The sequence below is a fragment of the Cupressus sempervirens genome, chromosome 11 (genome assembly GCF_028749045.1).
Source record: "Cupressus sempervirens isolate cs-2001-9-10 chromosome 11, ASM2874904v1, whole genome shotgun sequence".
NCBI classification, from domain to species: domain Eukaryota; kingdom Viridiplantae; phylum Streptophyta; class Pinopsida; order Cupressales; family Cupressaceae; genus Cupressus; species Cupressus sempervirens.
This window is the reverse complement of record NC_143128.1, coordinates 793,912,531-793,919,580: the sequence shown is the minus strand read 5'-3', so window position 1 is coordinate 793,919,580 and position 7,050 is coordinate 793,912,531.

Below are 7,050 nucleotides of genomic sequence, written 5' to 3'. Positions count from 1 at the left end.
AGCTAAAAATGAAGAAATTTGGTCCTTGCAAAGTTTTGAAGAAACATGACTCAGGAAATGCATCTGACGTGGAGCTGCTAGATGGTATTCACATTTCTCCCATTTTCAACATTGCAGATTTAACAGAGTATCATGATGATGGTGCAGATGAGGAGCTAGTTTTAGAGCCATGTCCAATTCTTGCTTCTAAGAAGGAGGAGATAGAAGACATTCTAGATCATCGTGTGGGTAGGAGTACCAGAAATAGGCAGTATGAAGAGTATTTGGTCAAATGGAAAGGACGGCCGATCGAGGACTCAACTTGGATTTCAGTAGCTGAGGTTTCCCATTTGGGATTTCCTCTACCATCCATAAAGTGATAGGGTCACTTTTCAATCTACCCTGAGTGTCTGATGCAGGAGCATCCAGAGGTATAAGGGCAATCCTGTGTCACCCAAAAAAATGTACTTAGACTTAGTTTCTGTTTCATGTCTTTACATTTTTGGATACCCATTTGGCTCAAATAAAGGTTCCAACTCTCATAGTTCAACTATTAGTGCGTTTGAAAATCCTAAAAAAATAGGAGCATGTATTTGGGCCATCATTTCGGTAAACTAGAAGGTGTGAATCGACCAGATGAATGCAATCATGATTTAGAGCATTCTAGAAAAAGAATCAGGTCAATAGGTCCCACAGTTTGAAAGTTATTGCAATTTTTTGGGTTTTGGAGACCTCCTAAGAATGCTTCAAAGTCAGGTTTGGGGCATTAAATGACCTCAAAAAGGGTCAAAAAATGGGGGATGAGCAAAGCTCATTCATAGGGCTATAGAGCACTTTGAGAGATTTCCGAAAATGTAAACAGTTCGTCAATCGGAGCTATGGTTCAAAAGTTATGCCTCCCAGAAGTTCAGTTACCATTTTTGGATTCTTCTAGATTTGCACCGACTTCTAACGCAGCTTTCGGAACCTTCTATTTCATCGGTGGATGCCTACTAGCACTTTCTAGAATGTACTCCTAGTCCTTAACCCTCCGGGGTCTATTTAAGGAGATTTTTGGCATTGTAAAAGGCAGTTCAGAGTGGAGTTTGAGAGGAGGTGCTAAAAGGAGAAATATTCTCCAGATTTATGCTATTGTAAGCTCTTAGGGCATGTTCTGAAGTTTATTTTCTCTGTACTGTTTGTACTAGCTTATTTTCTTAGTTAATATAATTTCCCTTTTTATGTTGTGTCCATTATGTTCTTGGGTTGTGTCCCCATCAAAATATGTATCCATATACACAAATATATATATATATATATATAGTGATGTACATTTAAATGTTTGTATTAAAACCTAATTCCATGCTATGCATATTGATTAGGGTTGATATTATGAAAGGAAAAACTTATATATAATAATGGGATACGTAAATCTTCAATTCGTTATGCTTGAGACCATTATCAATATTCATAATAACATATATATATGATACCAATGTTTTGCTTATAACAAAAATGCCATCAAGGTAGTAATATTCATAATAATATTAATCAAGGTATTAATATTCATCAAGGTAGTAATAATCATATATATATATGATTATCAATATTCATAATGATTTATATATATTTGATACCAATGTTTTGCTTTTAATGAATGCCATCAAGGTTCGGCGTTGTACCTATTGTAGATGGTGGACAGTCCACAGCAGAGTTGGAATGATGACTTGCAGGTGGTGGGCAATGACATATAGTGTTAGAATGATCAGATCTTCGTGCGTCGAGCAAGGCGAGTTACATTATTATGATATTTTCCTTTTTTTCTGCTAGAATTCTATATCATATGCTTTAATAACCTAACCCTAAAGTAATATATATATATATATATATATATATATATATATATATATATATATATATATATATATATATATATATTGCTGAAATGTCATGTAGGAACAGTCGTGTCTCAAGTTTGTCTTAACTTCCTTCTTTCTATAATTCAACGCATTGTAATTAAAGTGTTTTTATAATCATTTGTAAGAATTAATAATAATTATTTGATTATGGTTTCTTTCAAAAGTGTTGATAATAATTAAATTATTAAACATAGATAACACTTGTAACAATAATGTTAATATATTAATGTAAAGTTTTCGCATATAATAATATTTAAATTATGAATGTTCATATGGAGTTCAAACATTATCGATCTATTATTTTATTAACGCTTGTATGAAATTTAATCAAAGTAATTCAAAAAAATAAGTTCATTTAAAGAAGCAAATTGATTATATTAATTTTGTAAATCCTTGAACTAAATACATAATATAGAAACATATTAATCCAGGTTCATCACAGTCCCCCCTTCCTAATTTTGCTTGTCCCCAAGCAATGCTGAATGGGAAAGGACTTCTTCACCAACCCAGGAAGCATCTTCTTTAGGAAGATTTTTCCATTTTACCAAGTATTCTGGAATAGTCTGACTCCTTAATCTCCTATCCCGCTTTTCAAGAATAGTCTCAGGCTCTAGAACAAGCTTTCCTTCATTGTCTAGTGGTGGCAAATCAACACAAGGTTTTATATTCTTACCGAGGACCCTTTTCAGCCTCGATACATGGAATATGTTGTGAATTTTACTATTTTCAGGTAGCTCTATCTCATATGCCACTTCTCCTATCCTTCTTAGGATTTGGTATGGCCCATAGAAATGGGGTTTTAATTTCTCTGCTCCACTAATTTGGAGTGAGGTTTTTTTGTAGGGTTGCAATCTTAGGAATACTAGATCTCCAACTTGGAATGATCTTTCTACTCGTCTCTAAGAACTTCCATAATATCAGTGCTTTGTTGAATGAAGTCCTTGGCTCCCAATATCCTACTTTCTTGGTTAATTAAATCTCCAAATGTAGTGGCTTCATATCCATATAATTCCTTAAACGAACTCATCCCGATTGACATATGATGGGTATTATTATAACAATATTCTCCCAAGTACAACCATTTGACCCATGTATTTTGTTGTCCTGTCACATAATTTCTGAGATAACCTTCTATCCACTTATTGACAATTTTGGTTTGTCCATCTGTTTGGGGATGATAACTAGTGTTGGGGGTTAATTCAGTTCCTGCTAACCTAAAGATTTCTTTCCAGAATAGGCTAAGGAATTTTCTATCCCTATCACTTATGATATTTCTTGGCAATCCATGAAGCCTAAAAATTTCTTTAAAGAATAATTCTACTATCTGTGGTGCTTTATAATGTATGGATATGGGAAAGAAATGTGCACATTTTTTTAGCCTATCCACCACTACCAAGATGGAATATTTTTCTTGCACTTTAGGTAAGCCTATGATGAAATCCATAGAAATGCTCTCCCACTTTTGATTGGGAATAGGTAATGGTTGTAAGAAACCAGCTGGGTAATGCTATTCAGATTTATTTTTTTGACATGTTATACATTCTTGGACATGCTTTATGATGTCCTTCTTCATACCTTTCCAGGAGTACCTTTCTCTTACCTTTTTGTAAGTTTTGTAAAATCCAGTGTGACCAAATAGGGGGTTGTCATGATATTCTGTCATGATCTTTATTTTAACTTTGGAATTTGTTGCTAGCAATATTCTTCCTCTATATAGTATGAGTTGCTCCACAATTTTGATTTCATCATTGGTTATGTTTCCTTCCATGATTTCATTGGTTCTAGGATCTTTAGCATATTCTGCAATAATTTCATTTTTCCAATTATCTGTAATACTAGTAATAGAATTCAATTGTCCTTGCCTGGATAAAGCATCAGCTACCACGTTATGGGTTCCTTTGACATACTCACTATTGAAGTTATAAGCTTGGACTTTACTTATCCATTTTTTTTGACGATCATTAAGATCTTTTTGACTCATAAATAATCTTAGGCTATTGTGATTTGTTTTAATATTGAACCTTCCACACACTAGGTATTGCGTGAATTTTGCTAGTGCGTGCATGATAGCTAACATTTCCTTATCATAAATTGAGAAGTGTCTTTCTATCTTAGAAAGTTTTTGAATTTCAAAAGAAATAGGGTGTTTGTTTTTCATAAGCATAGCCCCAATTCCTTCACCAGAAGCATCACATTGTAATTCAAAAGGTTGTGTAAAATCTAGGATAGCTAAGACTGGGCACAAACTCATTCTTTCTTTTAATTCTTCAAAAGCTTCATGCGCCGATTCATTCCATCTAAAATTTCCTTTCTTGGTCAGGTCTATCAAAGGAGATGCTAATTTTGAAAATTCTTCACAAACCATCTATAATAGCTGCATAGGCCCAAGCACCCTCTGAGTTGAGTTAGAGTTCTAGGTTTTGGCCATTCTCTTATTGCTTTAATTTTTTCCTCATCCACACTTACACCTTTGGCATTGATTTTATGACCGAGATATAAAATTTCTTCTAATCCAAATTCGCACTTTGATGCTTTTGCAAATAGGGATTCAGATTCCAATGTACTCAAGACTTCATCAATGTCCTGGAGATGTTCTACCCATGTTTTTCTATAGATAAGGAGGTCATCAAAGAAAATAAGAAGGAAATTCCTAAGTTATTTTTGGAATATATGATTCATTCATGATTGGAAGGTGGCTGGAGCATTAGTTAGGCCAAAGGGTAGCACTAGAAACTCAAAATGCCCATAATGACATCTAAATGCCATCTTGGGCACATCCTCCTTCCTCATCCTGATTTGATGGTATCTTGAACGTAAATCAATTTTAGAGAAATATATTGCTCCATGAAGTTCATCTATGAGTTCATGCACCCTAGGAATGGGATAGCAATTTTTTATATTCTTATTTAGGGCTCGATAATCTATACACATCCTCATTGTCCCATCTTTCTTTTTTAGAAGTACTACTGGCGATGCAAAGGGACTGGAGCTAGGTTGAATGTGTCCCATTGCTAAGAGTTCTTGAATGTCCTTTTCAATTTCATCCTTATACTTTTGAGGATGTTGGTAAGGGGTGGTGATCACTAGTTTAACATCTTTTTCCAATTCTATAATGTGTTCAAATCCTCTTTTGGGAGGTAATCCTAGGGGAATCTCTTCAAATACTCTTTGATGTTTTTTAATGATAGGTTCAATGTCAATATGGATGATAGATTCTTGTGGAGTTGATTTATTTAATACTAAACATTGTGCAATCCATTCTCCCTGATCATGTCATAGTATTCTTTCTATTCTTTTGCAAGAAACCAATTTCACAGAATCATCATGTATTCCTTCCAATGTTATTTCTTCCCCATTGTGCTCAAAATGGATTTTTAGGTTTGGAAGGTCGAACCTAAAACATCCTAGACTACCCAAAATTATATCTAAGTCTAGTGGAACCACATGTAGGTCTTCTCTGATGGTGTGCTTTCTTCCTAAAGTGATTTCTTGCTATGGAATTACCTTTGTGCAACATACCAATGATCTTGTGTCTTAAACAACAATAAAGCCTTTAAACTTCTCTATATTTAATTTCATTCTGTTAACCAGTCTTTCATTAATGTAGTTATGGGATGCTCCAATATCCACCAGTACAATGGTTTTCTGTCCATTAAGGGTGCATGTAATTCTTAAGACCCTATTTGTGGAGGGTTGAGTCATAGTAGGTATTACTCCATATTCTTCCCCCTCTACTTCTTCTTCATTGCCTTTATCACATCTTTCCTTTTTTCTCACCCTTTCTTCCTCATCATCCTCTTCTATTCTTTCGATGCAGCATTTTTTCCCACATCTGTGTTCGGGCACCCAGTCGATTCCAAAATTTCTACAAGTGTTCTTTTTGTAGCTATGGCTTGGCTCCCATGGTTCTTGGCATTTAAAGCATAAATTCCTTTTCTTTGATTCCTCTCGTTCCTTAGTTGGAATGAACTTTTCATAGGATTTATCTTTTTGGTGATTTTTAAAATGGGCTTATTCCATGATTTGTTGCTCGTGTTTGAGACTTCCAAGCTCAAGGCCATTTCAAAAGCATCATCTAAGGATGAAGGCTTTACGGCACTTACTAGACCTTTTAGTGAATCTTTCAACCCTTCTATGAATAAGTAGGTAAAGCATTCATCATCTACTCCTGTGACTTGGACAAAGATCCTTTGGAATTTTTTAATATAATCTTCTAATGTTTCTTGTTGCCTTAATTGAGTTAATTTCTTAAATTTTTCTTGAGGATGCTTCCTATCAAATCTCTTAATGAGTTTTTGAGAAAATTCTTCATAGGAAGTAATATTTTGGTGCCTTGGGTGATAAGGCCATGATGCCACCAATCATGAGATGTGCCTTCTAAGTGAAGGATTGCAAATTGAAGCACATCTTCCTCTGTCGTTGGACTTAGGGTGAGATAGGTGTTCAATTTTTGTAGCCATTCATGTGCCATAAGTTTTTATGTTCCATCAAAATTTGGAAGTGTCAATTTATTTACTTTACTTCTAAAATCTTGATTCTGATGTCTTTTTTCTTTCCTATGACTTTCTTTCCTGTTGGCTTCACAGAATTCCCTGAATGTTATTAACTCCCTGATTTCTGGTTCAAGATTGGCATAAGCTCTAGCTCTAGCATTTTCAATAGCAGTATTGGGTGTTTGACCTTCTTCCATTGAGGGGCCTTGCTTGGGTAAGAAAAGAGGTTTGGGTACTTGAGATGGCATAGCTCCATTATTTTCAGAATGATTTGAACTTATGTCCCTTCCATTAGAATTATTATTTTTAAGATTGTTTATGGAATTTCCCATGTTTTGCAGTGCTTGAAGAAGTGCTTGATTTGATCTTTCTATTTTCTCTGCTAAGGTTTGGTTTTTCTGTTCCATAACATTTCTAATTTCATTGCATAATTTCTCATTCATTTTTTCTCCTCTTGTGATTTACTATATTTTCAAGATGGCAGGATCAGGCTCTGATACCAATTGTAATGACCCCTTTTAATTCTTTGACCTGTATTACAATAGTTAGTATAATTTTAGGAATTCATTTTAGTTAACATGCCTTAGATCCTTATTAATATTTAAAATGGAGGTATTGAGAAATATAATTTGATTAGTTTAATTGATTTATATAAAGTTTCTCTCTATAGCACCAGGAAA